Source organism: Arvicola amphibius, chromosome 2 (genome assembly GCF_903992535.2).
Source record: "Arvicola amphibius chromosome 2, mArvAmp1.2, whole genome shotgun sequence".
Lineage (NCBI taxonomy): Eukaryota > Metazoa > Chordata > Mammalia > Rodentia > Cricetidae > Arvicola > Arvicola amphibius.
Window position 1 is genome coordinate 122,983,510 of NC_052048.2, and position 21,229 is coordinate 123,004,738.

Consider the following 21,229-nt stretch of genomic DNA (forward strand, 5'->3'; position numbering starts at 1 on the left):
TTGAACAGGTAAATCAATTTTGGATATATATGACAGATTATTCAAGATGATTGTGTATCATATTAGTCCCCCTTGCCCTATCCTGTGCCATTTTTTAATGGAGCTTGGCTCAGTGGATTAGTGTTTTTTACTTATAAATTATTTATATGGTTATATTAGTTGATTTTGTTTTATTTTTAATGGACAAGCACTTCAAACAAACTTGTAGAGTCTCTGTGTGTATAAGATTTTTCTCAAGCATGAGAACCTAATTTCAGAGTCCCATACCCACTTTAAAAGCTAGGCTAGCAGTGTGCACCTGTAATCCCAGCACTCGAGTGGTGGAGACAGACCGGCCATGACAGTGAAATCAATGAGCTCCAGGTTCAATGAGAGACCCTGTCTCAATCTGTAAGGCGAAGAGCAAATGAAGAAGACATGCAAAGCCAGCCCCTGGCCTATGTAAACACACAGGCCAAGTGTGTGCACACAGAGACATACAGTCTCTCAATGAGATTGATAACTTTGGATTTCAGCTCGTCATCTTTTATTTGACTTTGTATGTTTTATATGGTTTGTCACTAGCATCTAACTTATGAGTAGTTGGCAATCCAAAAATGTTATAGTTAGTGACGACCTATGGGCTTGTGTTTTAACAGTGGCTTCCTGGTGTAAATGTGGCCTAAAGTGAGAGAGACTTTAGACCTGCAGAGTTGTCGACTGTTTCCTTGGGTATTTACTTACCGTGAAGATTTTAGCTTTGAAGGTGGGGTATCCCTGTTGCCCAGGCTGGTCTCTGAACTCTTGGGTTCCCCTGCCTCTGTCCTCCTTAGCTGAAACGACAGATTTAGACCACCTTGCCCAGACCTACTTTCTTAATAGCTTTACTTATATTTCCCTTTTGTTGTATACTACATAAGTTTTTCACAAATACTTTTCCAGCTACTTTGTAACTTTTTAAAGTTGGTAATGTTTAAACTTTTGAGAGCATAAGAATTCATAACCACTGTTTTGGTGAAATCTGTTATTCCTTTTTCAGCATTTTAGAATTTTCACCATTTGTTTTTTAATTGATAAAAATATATGTGTGCATATATCTTTATCATATATAGCGTATTAAAATATGGATACATTGTATAATGGTTAAGTGAGCTAGTTAACTTGATTTATTTCTGGTCACTTACATACTTGGATGAACTCATTTACTCCACATTTATACAAAGGCATACTGATTTTATATAGAAGTGTTGTAGAATCAGCTCTGTTACTTACCTCCAGGAAAACTTTGGACAAGTGATTTTACTTGTTTGCATAAGTTTGAATGAGATCAGTCAAATCCCTGAGCTGGGTGGTTTCCAGTCTCTGACTATAACTGTGAGATCTGGGTCTTCTCTGCAGGAGACAAGAACTGAGAATTGAGTCTTGCGTTTGGATTCTGGGCTTTCCTTCATGGATCCCTGTCTCGTGTTAGATTCTAAAAGGCTGTGTCTGTCTTGTCTTAGAGGACCTGCTCTCTAACCACCCGTCTGGTTCCCTGGGTCTCTACAGTGTTGGGTTCTGAAATAATTAGTTGGGTGACACTTGAGTGATTATTTCGAACCTCTAAAGAAACGTGTATTTCCTTATAGTTGTATAGCATGGTGTTCTTGTGGGACTCCAAACAATGGAATCGGGGTTGTCTTTGACTCTCTTCCCTGCACTTGGGACCCTTTTCCTCCTGCTGGGTTGCCATGTCCAGCAGTAATATGAAGGTTTGTGGGGGGAGTTGATCTGAGGGAGATGGGGAGATGGGAGAGGAACTGAGAGAAGTGGAGGGAGGGGAAACTGCAATCAGTTTGTAATATATAAGAGAAGAATAAAGGTTTTTTAAAAAGGAAAGATGATATTTAATACTCATAATACTCATAACAGATTATTTTTCAAGTTAGTAGAGGTGACAATCCCTCTGTAAATAAATACTTTAGATTTTTTAAATAATACGACACTTACATTAATAGTATTTATAGCTGCCATTGTTGGTTTGTCAGATTCTATTCTAGTGTCTTCATACATACTCTTGTTAGTTTTCCACAACTTCACTGTGTATGGGGTTAACACAGTTATCAAAAAGGAAATGGAAGCACAGAACACTTAATAAGTTACTTCCCTGGGATACTAAGAATTCAGAGCTTGCATTTTTAGCTGTTGTGCTCTAGACAGCAGCTTTGATTTTTTTTCCATTATCAATCATTGCTCATTTGTGAAATGCCTTCCAGCTAAAGAGACTGTACAGCGAGTAACCATAGACTCCAGTTCCCTTGAAGCTAACTGCCCTTGTGTGCACAGATGCCTATGTAACAAACGGAAGTAAATGGTTCTATTTGTTCTCCATACTAGCTGACATTTGAAACTCTAGAAAGGCGACTGGCACTGGGTCTTTTCACCTAAAACTATTTGGGTGTTTTGGTCTGATGGGCATCCTTGCTCTTCTAGTTTCTGCTCTTGATAAACATATTTATGTAGAACTGTCTGAAAATAGACCACTAGTTAAATTTTAGGAATTAGTTGGACCAGACATTGTCCCTGTTCTTAAAGCATGTAGTATCGTGAGGGACACACATTGACTAGTACCACACATGAGAAGTAGCATGGGATGCTGAAGTAAAAAGTGTCTTTGTAAGCTGATGAACAATGCAGAAAGCTGAAGCCAGACAGAAAATAGTATTAAGCTTGGAAATCAAGTAACAAAGAGTGAGGAGTTGAGAAGGGTATTCCAGACAGAAGGACTGGGATAAGGAAGAACAGAGGACAGGAAGATGGTAAGTGTTAGCTAGGTAGATGCTTAGCAGTGTGAGAGGATATTGTTCTTCCAAAGGACCCAAGTTTGATTCCCAGCACCCATCAGGTAGACCACAACCACCTTTAACTCCAGCTCTGGGGAATCTGATGTCCCTGGGCACCCCCACACGCGTGGCGTACACCACACAGACACATGATTAAAAATAAAAGAAATACAAGTGCAAACATTTAGTAAGTGCCTGCTTGGTGCCAAGAGGTTTATTGTAGATGGAGCTGCGGGGCTGCGTCCCACCACCCAGCTAGCTTTACCCAAAATAATTACATGGAAACTGTATTCTTTTAAACACTGCCTGGCCCATTAGTTTCAGCCTCTTATTGCCTAATTCTCACATCTTGCTTTAACCCATATTTAGTAATATGTGTAGCACCACAAGGTGGTTGCTTACCAGGAGAGATCTTAACCTGCGTCTGTCTTGGAGAGGAGAAGCATGGCGACCGCCTGAAGCATCCGCCTTCTCTCTCCCAGAATTCTGTTCTGTCTACTCCGCCTACCTAATTTTATGTCCCATTAAAGGACCAAGGCAGTTTCTTTATTAACCAACAAAAGTAACACATAGACACTCCTCCATCAGTTTATATGAATTTAATCCACACAGTAGTCTGTCGTACATCAGAAACTTTAATGTACATGAGATTCATCTGGGAATTCTACTAAGGAGTGTTATTTTGATTCGGTATGTTTGTGTAGCTGTGCATTTCTGTTATGGTGATATTGGTGGTCCTTTGCTGTAAACCCTGTCTTGTTTTTTTCTCTTGCTGTGCTAAGACACCAGAACCAAAACAGCTTATAAAATAAAGCACTTAATTTGTGGCTCATGGTTCCAGAGGGTTAGATTCTATGACAGTAATGATGGGGGCCATAGGAACAGGCAAGCAGGCATGGCAATGGCGCATCTGACTGAGATTTCACATCAGGATCCACAACCACGAAGCGTAGAGGGCTAGTTGGGAATGGCATGGGTTTTTGAAACCTCAAAGCCCATCCCAAATGGCACATCTTTTTCAACATGGCCAGACCTCCTAAATCCTTCCCAAACAGTTCCACCAATGTGGGACCAAGTATTCAAATATGAGTCTATGGGAGCCATTCTTGTTTACGCCACCACAGACCCATAGATGTATCAAGTCAGAGCAATGTAGGTGATCTTCGTACGTTAAAGGAGGAAACAGAAACTTCAGAAGAGAATAATTTGCTGAAAGTCAGAGATCAAACTTAGGTCTGTCTTAACTCCAAGCCTGCTGTCTTTCCTCAACCACAAAAACATTCACACTTGATCCTTCCAAGAGTAGAGATTTTGCTCAGGTGTTTGTGTAGCCAGGTGAGATGATCACATCTGTCTTGGAGAACTCAAAAGGTGCTGATAAAATGGCTTAGCAGGTAAAGGTGTTTGCTGCGGAGCCTATGACATGAGTTTCCTCCCTGGAACCTGCTCCCAGAAGTTACCCTCTGACTTGCAAGTACACACTTGCACAAATAAAATAAATATAAAAAACTTTAAAGTTATTTTAAGATATTAGATGAGTTAGAGATGAAGTTGGGGGGTCACAGGAAATGCACATTGAATGAAACTTGGTATCCTGTTAAACATAAGGCAAGTGCAGAGTGACAGCTAGCATGAGTAACTGGAAGAGTGAAGGCTGATGCTCAGATGGAAAATCCAGAAAGAAAAGAGTGTGTGTGTGTGTGTGTGTGTGTGTGTGTGTGTGTGTGTGTGTGCGCGTGCAATTTAGTTTCCTCAAGCTCTAATACGGTAAGGTCCTATGTTCTAGGAATTTCTAGGAGGACTGAAGAAGTAGTCTTGTCAGGATTTTACAGGGATGTACATTGGAACCTGACCGTGGAGGGTAGTTGTTTCTTTCAGAAAAACTTCACACCTCTTAGTTCTCTTGTTAGCAAAAACTAAACAAGGTTAGAAAACCATGAAAAGGTCTCTTAGTTGGGAGGACCTGAGAAGAATTATAACAGTGAAGTAAACCTACAAGGTCACCACCCTGTTTAAAATCAGGAAAGAGCTCTCCAAATTATTTCTTTTGAAAAAATATATTTAATATAGTAGTTATAAACTATAGATCCCATCTCAGTTCTGCATTTTTACTTTTCAGTGTTACCAATATACTAGGAATAATTAACCTTGGAATAAAAGATTAAAATTTCATCTCAGATAGAAGATGTAATTTGTAAATTTGTGAGATTTTACACAATAGTGAGATTCTTTGAAGTGCAAAACGTGAGATTATTTGAAATGCCAAAGCTATCAAAAAAGAAAAGGATTTCTTTGGTGGGAAGTTGTATCGATAACAGCATACAATAATATAGGCTGCTGTCATGTATGTACATGCATGCATATATACGTGTGTTACACATTAAACAACAGGTGAATATTTTTAAAAGACAATGATTTGAATATTACCTTCTGGCAACTTTAGACAGAAATGTGGAATGCAGTATATATATTTTTCTCTCTTGAGCTATTTTACAAGATGCAGTTTTTTAAAGATTTGTTTATTTGTTTATTCTATGTGTATGCTTGATTGTATGAGTGTGCACCATGTGCATGCAGTGTTTGCAATCCAGAAGAGAACATAGATCCCCAGAACTGGAATTATCTGTGGATTTGAGCTGCCTGTAGGAGCTAGGAACTGAACCTAGATTCTGTTGGAAGAGCAACAAATGCTCTTAACCACAGAGCCATCTTCTTAGCCCCTAAATATTTTTTTAAAGACAGATTTGAGGTACTATAACCTGTAATAAACTCCATCACTTTTAAGTTCATGAGTTTGTAAGTTTCAACAGTTGCATACAATTATATAACTCCTCTCAGTCAAGATATAAATCACTTTTGTCACCTTAGATATTTTCTGCACTTCTGCAGTGTCTTCCCCACTTCCGGCCCCAGACAGCAGCTACTCTGCATTCTTTCACTGTAGCTTAACTTTCCTGGGTGTTCAGAAAGATAGATGAAATAATCTCCTATGTAGTGTTTTGGTTTTGTTTTCTTTCACATAGAAGTGTTTTTTTAAATTCATATCATTGTATTTCTGTAGTTCTTTACATTGCTGAATTAGTTTGTTGTATTAGATATGCTTTAATTTCTTTTTTGTTAATGTACAATAGAATTGTTTGCAATTTTGGTGGTTATGAACAAAGTTATCAACCTCCCCATACAAGCTCAATTACAGCATCTAAATATATGTTGCCTTTTGTGTGCACTTAGAAGTATAATGGCCTGGTGATTTAATAGGCCTGTGTTTGCGGTGTCTTATGGGCTGGTTTTCAAAGGGGGCTGTACACTTTCCTTACCTACGAGCCCATAGCCTTGCTCACACTTGGTATCAGCAACCTTTCTAATTCATCCAATCCGGTTGCTATATAGTCATACCTCCTTCTGATTTTAATTTGTATATCCTTGTGGATATATTTGCCATTTATGTTTGTACATACTGTGTGTTGATTAATTTTTTTTTTTTTTTTTGTCAGCTTAACCAAACTAAAGTTACCTGGGAAAGGGGACCTCAGTTGAGAAATTGTCTTCTTCAGGTTGGCCCACGGGCACATCTGTAAGGCATTTTCTTGATTAATAATTGATATGGGAGGGCCTAGACTGCTTTGGTTAGAAGTCTCCATCTGTTCCAGTTGGTGGAGACTTTTTCTTCTAAATGTGTTTGGTATGCATTTTTCTATTAATCTCTTAATGTGGCACATTTTCTTAGTTGAATTCTTGAATGTTAAATAGTCTTGCATTCCTGGAGCAAACCTATCTAGTCAACATGTATTATCTTTTTCAGTTTATCTAATTTGATTTATTAATATTTGCTTAATAACTTTTATTCTGCCTTTGTAATTAGCAGCCTATAGTTTTGCTTCTTTCCATATCTTTAATTTGAGTGTCAGAAGAATGTGGCTTTGAGAAGGGGTGCTGGGATTGAACCAGGGGTTTGGGTTGCCTTATCTCTTTTTTCTCTCCTCCTCTTCCTCTGCCTCCCCCCCCCGTCTCTCTCTCTCTCTCTCTCTCTCTCTCTCTCTTTTGTGTATCTGGTGCTCTGTCTATGTGTTCACTTGCAGGCCAGAAGAAGACATAAGAGAAGAGGGCGTCAGATCCCACTGTACATGGTTGTGAGCCACCATGTGATTGCTGGGAATTGAACCCTGGTCCTGTGGAAGAGCTGCCAGTGCTCTTAACCGCTGAGCCATCTCTCTAGTTTTTGGGATGCTAATACATGTATGCTTTACTGTTGAAATACTGTCCTGTCCCTCAGACTAGTATTAGCTTCTCAAGTTGAAAAATGTTCCCTCTTCTATTTGCTAAATAAATTTAATGCTATTTGTGTTAATAGGCTCGACCGGTGAGCCCATTCTCAGCCACGGATTTTCTCTGTGCTGTTTTAAATCAGTTTTTATATTGAGTAGACATGAACTATTCAGATAATTTCTTTGGTGAAGTTTGGTGGCCTAGTTCATTTGTGTCAACTTGTCACAGACTTGCCTTACATGGAAAGAGGTGCCTCAGTTAAGAAAACACCTCCATCAAATTCCTATAGGAAAGACTATGGGACATTTTCTTAATTAATGATTGATGTGGGAGGGCCCAGTCCACTATGGGCAGTGCTACCCCTGGGTAGGATTCTGGGTTGTATAAGAAAACTAAGCAAGTTTTGAGGAGCAAGCCAGTAAGCAGCATTCCTCCATGGTCTCAGCTTCAGTTCCTTCTTGTTGCTTCCTTAACCTCTCTTTGTGATGGGCTGACTGTAAGCTCTAAAGAGAATAAACCCTGTCTTCCCAAGTTGCTTTCGGATCTGTTGTTGATCACAGCAATAGAAAACAACTGATACATTTAGTTATAAAGTGAACATGTATTTCTGGTGTTGATCATTGCTGGTTCATCTTTATTTTTTATTTTCCCTTGATTTGTGTGACTCATAATATACCGAATTAGCTTTCAGTGAACTAACCTTTTGTTTAATTGATTTTCTGTATTGTGGCCTGCAAGATCAATGCATAATAGGTGGAGACAGACAGAGATCCCAGGAATTCACTGAATTAGCTGTGTCTAATTAGCTGAAATAGCGTGTTCCATGTTCATATAAAGACTGTGTTTCCTAAAATACAGTGAAGTGATTGAGGAAGAAGTCTTTTTTTTTTTTTTTTTTTTTTTTGGTTTTATTCGAGACAGGGTTTCCCTGTAGTTTCTAGAGGCTGTCCTGGAACTAGCTCTTGTAGACCAGGCTGGCCTCGAACTCAGAGATCCGCCTGCCTCTGCCTCCCGAGTGCTGGGATTAAAGGCGTGCGCCACGACCGCCCGGCGAGGAAGAGGTCTTGGTGCCAACCTCTGACCTCTGCACATATCTACTTGGGCAAGCACGTGCACGCACACACACACAAACACACACGAAAGAGAGAGTGAGCACATTTTTAAAATTTCTTTAACTTGATGTTTGTTTTATAGTGTATAATTCTCCATATACTGCTATGTGAATATTCTGTATTAGTTACTCTTCTATTGCTGTGATAAAATGCCATGATCAACGTAACTTACACGAGGATGGGTTTATTTGGGTCTTACAGTTCCAGAGGGATAGAAGGCCATCACCACGTGGCAAGGAGTATGGCCCTGGACAGCAGCTGAGAGCTCGCATCCAGATCCACAAAAAGGAAGGAGGAGGGAGTGCAATGGGCATGGCAGGAAGCTTTTAAAGCCTCAAAGCTCACCCCTAGGACACACCTTTTCCAACAAGGCCATACTTCCAATTCCTTTCCCAGCACTTCCAACTGGAACTGAGTGTGCAAACATATGAGCCTCTGGGTGGGTAGGGAGATGGGGAAAACATGATTGAATTATATTGTATGTAAAAATTACTTGTGTTCATACATTTCCGATTTTTATTCTTTTAAGATTTATGTGCATTTGTATCTGTATGAGTGTATGCCACAGTGTGTGGGTACCGTCAGAGATCAGAAGAGGGCAGTGGATCTACTAGAGCTGGAGTTACAGGTAGTTGAGGGCTGCCTGACATAGGTGCTGGCAACCAAAGTCACATTTCCTGGAGAAGTAGCAAGTACTCACTATATCTGAGCTGTCAGTCTAACCAGCGATTCTCAACTGTGATTCATGACCCCTTTGGGGGTCAAATGATCATTTCACAGGGATCACCTATCAGATAGCCTGCAAATCAAATATTTACATTATAATTCATAACAATAGCACAGTAAATAGCAATGAAATAATTTTATGGTGGGGGAGGTCACCACATGAGGAACTGTATTTGTACTAAAGGATCACAGTATTAGGAAGGTTGAGAACCACTGATCTGATCCACATTTTACTATTTTCTTATTTTAAATTTTTTATTTATTTTACATGACAACAGTTTCCCCTCCCTCCTCTCCTTTTGTTCCCTCCCCCCACCTCCTTTCTGCCCCCATCTACTCTTAAGAAAGGGTTAGGCAGGCTGGAGAGATGGCTCAGAGGTTAAGAGCATTGCCTGCTCTTCCAAAGGTCCTGAGTTCAATTCCCAGCAACCACAACCATCTGTAATGAGGTCTGGTGCCCTCTTCTGGCCTGCAGGCATACACACAGACAGAATATTGTATAATAAATAAATAAATAAATAAATATTTTTTAAAAAGAAAGGGTAAGGCCTCCCTAGGGGAGTCAACAAAGCCTGGCATATGAAGTTGAGGCAGAACCAAGCTCCTCTACCCCCTGCATCAAGACTGAGCAAGGCATCCCACCATGGGGAGTGGGTTCCAAAAAGCCAGCTCATGCAGCCAGATACTGGTCCCACTGCTAGGGACCCTACAAACGGACCATGCAACACAACTGTCACCCACATGCAGAGGTCTTAGGTTGGTCCTATGCAGGTACCCCAGCTGTCAGTCTAGAGTCAGTAAGCTCCCACAAGCTTGGGTCAGCTGTCTCTGTGCTTACCAACATTTTAAATTTGTTAAGACTTTGGTATATTTACCCAGTTTTCAATATATTGTTCTTTATTTATGATAATTATTTCTTGTTCTGAATTTTGGGTATTATAACTTTTTATTAGTGTTAACACTGTGATATCTTTTCACATCATATATGTGTATCTATATGTACATACATACATGTATATCTCTCTGTGTCTTCATTAATAATTTTTTTAGTAGGCTTCATAGTTGATTGTATGTTTCAAGTTTTCATTCTGTCAGCTACTCCTTAAGCGTTAAGATCATTCATATTCAGACAGTGGTGGTGCACACCTTCCCAGCACTTGGGTGGATCTCTGTGAGTTCAAGGCCAGCCTGGTCTACAGAACAAGTTCCAGGACAGCCTGGACTATACAGAGAAAGCTTGTCTCAAAAAATTCAAAACAAAACAAAGAACACTCATGTTTAATACAATTCTCAATATAGATTCATTAAATTTACAAACTTTCCCTACTTGTGAAGGTTTTATATAGGACTTCTCAACTCATGGGAAAACTAAAGCAGTACATATACAGTAGAAATTATACTTTGAATTTTGAGCTTTTCCTGGCTAATGAAACAGTACAGTACTATACAGATCCTCACAGTGCTAGGTGGCAGCAGCTGCTAGTCAGGATAAGGATCATGCTGGTGGGTACGCAGTTGGCTCTCTAGAGTGTGCTCAGTTGCTAAACTGTGGTGGGGTAGGTGAATTAAATGCATCTATAACTTAACATTCCTAGCCTGTTAGATGTTTATTAGGATATACAGCATCAGTCAAGAGGCATCGATATGACAAAATTTGCTATTTTTTTGTATGCATCCCTTCTGTTCTTGGGGCCTTTTTGTTTCTTGACTTTTAATTATTTCCTAGATTTCCATTTTCTCTCCTCCCTTTGTTGGTTTTTGTTTATTTGTTTCTGCTTTTTTCTCTAAAGGTTCCTTTTAACACTTGCCCTCATGCCAGCACAGGTCAGCCATTGACATCCTTCACCAAACCTGGCTGTCTGAGTTTCATTCCTGTTGTGATCAATGCCCTGACTGCAGTTGGCAGGGCTTATCGGCTCACAATTCCAGGTGGCAGTCCATCAGTGGGGGAAGCCAAGGCAGCAGGAACTGGAAGCGGCTCGTCCCATTACACCCACAGTCAGGAGCAGAAAGGGTGCATTGATGCTGCACGCAGTGCCCAGCTCATTTCTACACTCCTCCGCAGTCCAGGATGCCCTGCCCAGGGAATGGTTCCACAGACTGCGGTCTGGGCTCGCCTCCATTAGTTGAACCAAGATAACCTCCCACAGATAAGCTCTTAGGTCAGTTAATCTAGACAGTCCCTCACTGAGACTCCTTTCCCAGGTGAATCTAGATTTGGTGAAGTCCACAGTTAAAATCTAACCTTCACACTGGCCCACCACCTGCTTTCATAGTTCTATTGAAGCCCAGCATGTTTGTTCATTTACATACAGTCTGTACAGCAGGGTTAGTATGCAAGATACCATGTGGCCCTCAGCCTAAAATATCTTCTGACATTTTTATCTTAGCTGGTAGACTATATCATTTTTAAATTGGTGTAGACTATCTTGTGTATAATGCAGTGTGTACCTCAGAACCCTGTATGTCTGTCCTTCTCATCTGCTATTATTGTCAGATACTGTGTTTCTACATACTTTCAGTTCTCATTATTCATGGTAGTCAGGCTGCACAGAATCACCACAAGCCCTGGACTGTGTGCCTAGTAGAAATACAGGCTAGGTTTCTATGAGCTTTTCTTCACAGTACGTTTGTCAGCCAAGAAATGCATTATTTTGTGTATGTTTCTGTCTAAGCTTGCTTTACTCAACATGCATTGCTGATTCCACAACACCCTTCACATAGCCAATAGCACTGGAGTGCATGACTGACTGATGCATGTTTAACTCAGCCAATGTTCAGAACCTTTAGTCTAATGCAAGTCAATAAATACACTTAAACGGGTAAATGAAAATATGAAGATGCCTTTAACTAGTTGAATTATATGTTCTGTGGGATTGCTACCTCATTTTCTATACATCAGAAATAGAATATTTTTATAGTTTTGTAATTCAAAACTTCAGGGACATCTATTTCTAAATGCAGGTTAATAAGATTGTTGAATCTAGATAGACATTAGTGATGGCTTTCTTTGGCAGTCTCTGAAGAGCTAAGTAGATGATACTGTTTGCACTCACCTAAATTTCCATTATACCACTACTGCTTCAGTTGGATGAATATTTGCGGTGTGCTTACTCTTGTAGTCATGGTGCTAAATCCTGTGGAGACTCCCAAAATGAAAGTCAATTTCCCGCCCCTAAGCATGTTACATAAAAGTTGAGTAAATGTCAGATTAGCATAATAGGAGGTAGCACATGCTAAGACCTGAATGAAGATACGAAAAGGGCAGAATGACTCAAACTAATGACTGTCTTTTTGGAGAATTATGAAAGCCTGTCTTAAACTTTTATTTTTTTGGTTTGCACCATCATCAACTGTAGTACTTTATATGAAGAAATAGATGTCAGATGCTGGTCTAGTGCCTTGCTGTTGTTCTCTGGTAGCTTGTAGCATGGATAAAGCAAGATATCATTACCATTGAGATCTTTTTCATGGTCAAATAAATAAATTTTTGTGATTGTAATTCCTAGTCGTACTATAAATTTTATGTAAGCTAGACTAAGTTACTCAAGAAGTTCACAGTGACCTTTCCCCCACCCCTTACTCACCAGCAGTTAGCTAGACAAACATCTGTAGTTGCTAGCAATGAACGGTGACAGAAGTATGTGATTGTTTCTACAAGGCATTATTACTTACAAAACATGGTGATGATTCCCAAGGCATCACTGTGATCATAATTGCTTTCCTGAACTTCAGACACCTTATTGGCTCATTAGTTAGGGCTTTGTGTTCATGGTTCCACTGCTTGGATTGTCCTTCCCGTACTGTGTTTTCTTCTTTGAGTACTGGCAGGCTAGGTAACCTGTATTTTAGTATTCATTGTGCTGATCGTCATTACTTTTATTTTGAATGTACGTGCCATAAGTCTTACTTAAAGCCCCATGAGGTCAGACATCATGTAGCCACAATAAACAAACATTCAGATATTTCTTAGTTGAATAAAGAAAAAAACTCCTAAGAAACAGCATGAGGTCCTACTAAAAAGTGTTAGTTTTTGGTCAAATTGAGGTTTATTTCTACCACTTACGAATTGTGGGACCTTGGTTTCTTATGTGAAAAGTAAGATTGAAAATACTACTCATGTATGTATTGTGTACACATATGTGTATAAATGTGCCTTATGTGTGTTTATAAAATTCTTTGCCCACTACTTAATACACAGTAGTCACACAGTAAATGCTACCTTATCAGTATTACATATTAATCTGATCTTGATCTCTAAACTCTAAAACAAATATAACTTGGAACCACTGTGCTTTGAGATCCTTTCTGTTCAATATGTAAAATTGGTCAATACCAATCTATAAATAACTTAAAAGCTACTACCAATTAGACTTGCATTGATTTTGTTTTGTGCTTTATTTAATATACATGTCAGAATCTTGTTATATGGTATAGAAGATCATTGTTTGAGTATGCTCACAGTCCTATATTCTCTTTATTCCAAAAGCTGAGGCAGGGAGATCTTGAATTTGAGGCTAACTTGTGCATACATAATGAGGCACTCTGAAAAAGTAAAAAACGGAAGGAAGGGGGTAAGCAGAAGACAACTGAATTCTTCCTTGACGTGTACATCGGCCAGTTCTCTGTGAGGACTTGCAGTGCTGCCTTTGCTGGTGCAGAAAGTGACAGAGTTTACTGATGGCGCTGCTGAGTTTATCTGAGCTGTTCCTGAGCCACATGTGTAAGCTTGTGATTTATTAGAAATAGTCCCAGAATGTCTTTTTTTTAGATTAATGCTGACTGTATGTGACTTTAGAATCATACAATTTTGAGTTCAGCAGAATTAACTAACCAGTTAACTCTGTGACTGAGCAGCAACGAAGTCAGTGCTGTTTTAAAATTTCTTTGTGCTTAGGACTGAATGAAATTGAGATATTTCAGCATTGAATCTACATCCTCAATGATTGAACCAGCAGGCAGAGCCTGTAGTACCAAACAGATAGGGAAAATTACATGAGATATATAAGGCCATCTGCTGTCAGAAGAGGGACAGGAATGCAAGTACATAATAAATAATAAATAATGAATTTCCTTAATTCATTAAGGAAAAAGAGTTTGGATGGGGCTGGAGAGATGGATAACTACTAAGAACAGTGTCTGCTCTTCCAGAGGACCCAGCACCCATGTGGCAGCTCACAGCCATGTATAAATCCTGTATCAGGGGATCTGATACTCTCTTCTGATCTCCAATGACACCAAACACACATATGTATGGTACACAGACATACGTGTAGGCAAAACATCCACACATATAAGATAAAATAATAAAAAAATAGTAATAAAGAAAATTGAGGTAGAGAAATGACACATCAGTTAAGAGTGCTTGCTTAGCCGGGCAGTGGTGGCGCACGCCTTTAATCCCAGCTCTCGGGAGGCAGAGGTAGGCGGATCTCTGTGAGTTCGAGACCAGCCTGGTCTACAAGAGCTAGCTCCAGGACAGGCCCTAAAGCTGCAGAGAAACCCTGTCTCGAAAAACCAAAAAAAAAAAATAAAAGTGCTTGCTGTCATACACATGGCATACACAGACATGCATGCACACATACACATGGACACAAATAAGAATAAATCTAAAAAAATTAAAAGAAAAGAATGATTAATAGGACTTAGTGATAATTATCTCAGGGAGTATAATAAAATCTTAAACTGTAAAAGAAAAATTTTTAAGTCTTTTAAGGGTGACATGAATGTTTTGTTCTGACAAAGAAGGACTAATAGTGTATAAATTTTTACTTCTCAAATTCCTATGTTAAATTAAAGATCTTAATGGAATTTTTTTTGACCTGACAGTGTTAGCCAAAAATTTATCTCATGTTATTCTAAAGTTGTCAAGAGCATTAATTTTTAAAATCTGTGAGAAAAAAAAAACAGGCAGTGGTGGCACACACCTTTAGTCTCAGCACTGGAGAGGCAGAGGCATGAATATCTCTGTGAGTTTGAGATACTCTACAGCCATGTCTACAGAGTGAGTTCCAGGACAGCCAGGCCTGCACAGAGAAACCCTGTCTCAAAAGACCACCAAAAAAAAAAAAAAAAAAGGAAAAAAAAAACTAGAAAGAGATCTGCAATAATTATAGTTAGGTACTACTTAACCAGAAGTTTTTAAAGCCTGTAATTTATTTTAGGCATATGCTAAAGGAGGTCATTTTCCCATAAACTGAATTTTTGAAAACCAGTTTTAGGTGTTGAGGGGGCTTTATGCTGTCCCCACCTGATAAGTTCCGCAGGGAGTAAGTTAAATACTCAAACTGGGGTCAAAGGCAGGTCACTGTAAACTGGAACTGACTGACTTGTCAGCAGTAGGGTAACTCACTTTTAGGTCAGTAAACCGTAATGTCAGCTATAAAAATAATAAGACAAAAATAAGGGTGGTAAGATCAGTGCCCCCCTCCAAAAAAGCTCCCATATTGCTAAGAAAAACACTGTCCATAGTAGACATTGGGTCGGATGATACAACATCTATTTCACAAGATGATTCAATAAATTGGTAAACAAGCACATGGGAATGAATACAGACTAGACAGCATGTGTTCAGCTGGAGTAAAGAGATAACTGGTCTCTGGTGTACTGAAGAATCTGGTCAAATCTCACAGAAATGGCAGTGATTCAAAGCCTGAAGAAGGCATAAACCTGGTTAAACACTGGCAAACTACATCAGCATACACAAAGGGGGTTTTCTCCAAGAAAATATCTACTTAAATAACAGATTGTTTTTATTTGAGCTTTGTTTAAAACTTAGATATGACTAAAAGTGGTCACTCTTTGAATTTCTTCCAATTCCATGACTCATCCTGAGGGTGGAGTGAGGTGGAGTTTCTTTTGTTGTTGTTGTTGTTAGCATAAGCCAAAACTTAGCTTCCTTTTTTTTTTGAAAAAAAAAAAAGACTTTGAAAGTCTTCCAGCATAATACATTGAGGTCAGTGCTAGCTTCTTCATGTCTTTCCTCAAAGATGCCTTACTCTCAGGAAACATTTAATGCAGGGCACATTTTACTTGCTTTTATACTAAAATCAAGGTAATACAAATAGTGAACATGTTCCTTATTCCATTAGGTTAGGCTGTTGTGCTATTTGGGGGACACAGATCCTCGTTACCTTAATGTCTAATGTGTAAGACCAAGTTCAGCTTGTGTCCTTACCTCCAGGGAGCTCTGGGCCACAGTGGACATTGTAATGTCTGAAAATGTTCTTGCCTGTCATAACTGTGCTGCTGGCATCATCTATTGGGTAGAGAGCAGAGATGCTGCCAAAATACCCACAGCAATCTTCTGACCCAAAGTGTTAGTAATACTGAGGTTAAAAGTCCTTAAGTTAAACTGATAGAGAAGTAGAACTTTTATGTTTGAGAAAACCTGAACCTTCTGCTTATGATATTCTGGGATCTTAATAAATCAAAGAATATGAATATCTTGATTAAAATTTTATAAATGGAGTTGTAGTTTTAGGTCTTTCAAATAAGATTTCCTGTTAGGCTTAATTATCTTTGTTTCAAAAGTAATACAGTTTTTGGAGTATACAATTAGACTATGAATATAAGATCTTATCCTACATATGGGGTGGTAGGATTGAACCCAGAGCCTTTTGCATGCTAAACATGTACATTACCACTGAACTACCCACTTGCTCCTGGATACCTCTTTATTCATAGTTTATAAAGCAATATGAACACAAATACAGTTTCTACCTTCTAGACTTGAAGGAGGGCGTTTTTGCCAGTAGGCCGCAGAGAAGTAGTGGAGCTGGCAGTCAGACCTGAGAAAGCAGTTTAGCAGCAGATGGAACTGGGGTTGAGCCAGGTGACATGTGCCCATCAGGTCACAGTTGGGGGCCATGTATAAGTGTCGGATTACAAGAAAATCAGTACTGACAGAATATGGCGAATGCCTGGTTCATGATTACAGCAATTATTCATGCATGGAAACCAGACGTTGAAATTATGTTGTCAATGTTTTTAATGCAAGGTTTTTCTTTATAAGCTAGGAAACGATATTATCTCCTACCTTTAGAATCAAAGAGACAGACCAGGAATGGGTTTTCATTTTATCACTTTGTTTTGTATTGATAGATCTTTTTCAAGTCGCTTCATTTTTAATCCTGTTTCCTCCTGAGAGCCTGGGATTAGAATATTTACCTTCATAAAGAGTTATGCTGATTAAATGTAAAGCTCTGCCATCCTGGGGTATTAGTGCCCGGAAAATACTCATACCTGTGGCTTAAAAACCTCTAATTTTAGAAAGATCCTTGGTTCTGTAGGTGTCTTATGACTTCAGTGAATATCACTAGCATATGGATAGTATATATAGGTATGTATAAAGGTATGTATAGTATGTATAGCAGCATGTAAACAAAACATTATTTTGATTTTAGTTTTGATATATGGCCATCTATAGAAAATAAAATCAAGTGTTTGTTTAAAGGGGAGAATACATGCACAATGTCTGGTGTGTAATTACCCAGCGATTGCTAGCTCCCTGTTTTCTTGCTTTCATATTGATGAGAGGCTTAAAAGATACCCCTCTAAAGCTATTGTTTCTGTTAATTAGTTGAACAAAAAAACTAGATGTCGTTGGAATGGGAAAGGAAGTTGGCAGAAAGCAATTTATTTTGAGTTATAATGGTCTTTAGTAATATTGAAATACTGACTAACACTGACTGCTTTTAGCTGATTTAAAACACTTTGCTTTAGTTTTGACCACGTTAATACCATATCTGAAGACCGAATATCAGTGTATTTTAGGAGTGATTTGGTGTGTTAGAATGAATGAATCCATTGTCTCTGCAGACATGAATTGAGTGTAATTTTCAGGTTCTGCCGTAGTAGATGAAAGCCCCAGCTGTATCTTTTGTTTTCTAGAATGAGCTGTCATTGTGTGCTGTTCTCTCTCCCACTCTTTCTACTGCAGCTGTATTACAGCCGCTTGGTGACATTCTAATCCTTCCCCTGCATTTTTTATCTAGGTTAAAGAGTGTCAGGCAGCCATTACTAAATACTTAAGCTCAAACTGGAGATTAAAAAAATTTTTTTTAACTTGCTGCACATTCAGGTTGCAATCATAGGTAAAGGAGAGAAGGTCCCAGAAGTTTAAATCAAGGACACTTAAGAACTAATCACAAAAGAAGAGGGGGACGTGAGTAAATTTTAAAAGGAAAAAAATATATTTCTGTGGTTTATGTTAAAAGTGCAGGTGAGGTGTTAAATTGAGCAACACTTCTGGCATGTGATATCCAGAGAATTCTGAGTTGGAAATCACTGATGAAAGGTAAGAATGAATCCAGGTTCCTGTTGACTCATTTCTGATTGACTTGTCCAGACGAGCGAGTTTTGGCTTTATGTAGAAGTTGTCATTGAACCCTTTAGTTAAACACTTTCCAGAGATTGATACTAAATTAATATGTCTTATTTCTGAAGACTTTATTACTGCTAACAGTCAACAGAGTTTTTAATAAGTGCCAGGAGTTCTGGGTTCTTGAGGAGTCTGAAGGAAGCCTGCGGAGAGGACATCCTTAGCATGTCTTTACTTTTAGGGGCACTTTTAAGATTTATTGTACAGGGATACCTGAAATCAAGATTAAAGATCAGTTTGGTATTCCGTGGGGGGGGGGGGTCCTCAAGCCTCTGAAATTGGTGTGTACTTCACTCACCATATGAAAACAGAAACATATGGGTGTTAAAACTCCAAGCATATCTCGTTTTCTAGACTAGAACCCATACTACCTTAGAAAAACAAAAAAGCCTAGTGGTAGGTAAATAATTCACTCCGATAATATTGAATTCCAAAGTTGTTTGTTAACACGCAAAAGTGTTGTTTGGCCAAGTAAAATAAAAGTGTTGCAAGCTTCCTGCCTTACCTAACATTTTACTGACAGATGTTTAGTGACGTGGGACAGGGCTGCAGTGTTTAGCCACAGTTGTTCAGAACTGGGGAAAGACTTCATTTTGCACAATCCAGAGGAATCATTGACACAAATGTAGAAAGTAAATCGAGAAATTAAGGTGAGGTTGGGAACAGGCCAAATTGAAGGCCTTTTTTGCTTTTAAACTAGTTCCTAAGCTGTTCTTCATTTTTCCCTCTAATCAGGGCTGGGGTAGGGTAGGGAAAGAACCATGGGCTTGTCTGTTTTCAGAAGGGTACTCACTCCTTTCCACATTCCCCAGGCTCTAGAATTTTGACTCCTTTCATTCTAGACCAGTAGGGCTTCTCGGATTGAGCTTTTAATCAGCATTTGGGGCCAGATAGTATGATGGAGGTCGTCCTGTGAATTCTGCAGTTTTACCAGATAGTTCTGTGATGGAGGCCGTCCTGTGAATTCTGCAGTTTTACCAGATAGTTCTGTGATGGAGGCCAGCCTGTGAATTCTGCAGAACCTTACCTAGTAAATGTGCACAAACCCAAATTCTGAAAAGTAGATATGTATAAAGACACCACCATGTATGTACCTTCTGGGGCAAATTAGTCTCATTTGAGAGCCCTAGAGAAATACAATATAGCTAGTGCTCATTACCTAGAGCTACTGAATGTGTTCTCAACTATGCTACCTTCTAACCGTGTTCCTTGTCCCGAGTGTCCTTGTTGTCCGTGAGAATGGGAATGTTTAGAAGGTATCTACTCCATTTTATTAGTATGTCTTGTGTGTTAGAGATAAACATACCAGTAGTGCAGCAGTCCTCCCTCTCTCCCGCCCCTGTAAATGTGAACAGCAGAGACACAGGTATACATTCACAAATATATATTGATTTGCATTATTATTCCACAATAGTGTTTTTTCCTTTTAAAATTACACAACTGGGTGCAAAAGTGATCTTTTCCTTTATTCCATATTCTATTGAAGCATAGCTTAGAAAAACAGCAATTGTCTTTGAAACGCCTCAGTTTTTTGTCCAAGTCACTGACAGGTTATTCTGGTAGACTTTAAAATATAAAGTGCTTTTGTTTATATCTTTTAATGTTTTGTTCGTGTCCCCTTTTTTTTGTCATGTGGTTCAGGGCAACCTCCAAATCCCTGTTTATCCAAGAGTGGCCTTGAACATCAGATCCTCTGCCTCTGTTTCTATAGAGCTGGTACTGCATGTGTGCAACTCGATGCTTGGCTTGTTCGTGACTTTACATGCAACCCCTATGTACCAAAATCATTATAGAAGAAAAAATCAGTCTGAAGAACAGTTGAACTTGGAGTTTTGAAGATCATTGAATTACTAAAAATAGGCAAGATGTAAATAACAAATTTTATAATATTTTAAGCATATGAAAAATAATTCGCCTTGTATAATGAACAAATACAAATCAGGGCAAGGGAGATGGCTCCATGGATAAAGCTCTCTCCCTGTAAGCATGAGGACCAAAGTTCAGATCCCCAGAATCCACATGAGAAGAACACGTTGGCTACGTGGAAAGGCAGAGTCGGGGAATCCTGGGGCAAGCCGGCCAGACTTGCTGGGATCTGTGAGTTCTGGGTTCAGGGAAAGAGCTAGCTTCATTAAATAAAGTGAAAGATGCGCATATGCATATGACATGTATGCTAATGTACACTGCAAACACATAAGAAAGGGGGTGGGGATACAAGTTGAAATACACGGAAGTATCACTTTTCGTGTAAGAGCAACAAATTTGATAGTGCACTTACAAAATAGCACATGGCAAAAACAAACTTTTCTTACTCCATTTCAAGTGTGTCGTGTTCATATGTGTATTTGCATGCCTTCTGCATGTGTGGGCCCAAGTATATGCAAATGAGGTACACATGTGTATATGAGCATATAAAGGCCTGAGGTTGATGTTGCTCTTCTACTTTTATTCATGGAAACAGGGTCTCTCAGTCAAACCCAGAGCTCACTAATGTGAAGTCTTGCTAGCCGACTAGCTGTGGGGACTTCACATGTCTTCACCCTCCAAGGCTGGAGCAGGAGGGCCCTCACACCTGCCTCACATTTACATAGGTTCTGGGATCTGAACTCCAGTGCTCGCATGTGCTTCTGGGGCAAGCACTGAGCCATTTCCCCTGTCCCACAAACTTAATGTTTGCCTGTATACGTATAAGCTGATACAGCCTTCATGAAGACTAGTTAGGCAGTGTCTGAAAGTTTCATTTATATGTACACTTTGACCCAGGAAATAGTCTGGGAAATTCTTTACATATACTTCAGAAGTAGTAACGGTAAGGAATATATGATTATGCACCGGCTATTGCTTATTATAACAAAACATTGGAAACAGTAATGGCTAATGTTCAAAGTTAATGTTGCATTAACTTTTAGTTTTCGTGGTAAGTGCAAAGTATGCTCTATTTT

The 21,229-nt window shown here is 39.1% G+C and overlaps 1 protein-coding gene across 2 annotated transcripts in view; it reads left to right on the forward strand.

Moving 5' to 3' along the window:
* The window catches only part of Prkd3 (protein kinase D3), a 67,528-nt gene that overhangs the window by 8,481 nt on the left and 37,818 nt on the right, over positions 1–21,229 (forward strand). The window contains exon 1 of one of the 2 annotated variants that reach the window (XM_038318973.1): positions 18,818–18,937. The exons of the other annotated variant lie outside the window; for it this stretch is intronic. The gene's annotated coding sequence lies outside the window, so the exon portion shown is untranslated. Of the gene's footprint in view, positions 1–18,817; positions 18,938–21,229 lie in introns of those variants that run through there. 2 annotated transcript variants of the gene reach the window in all.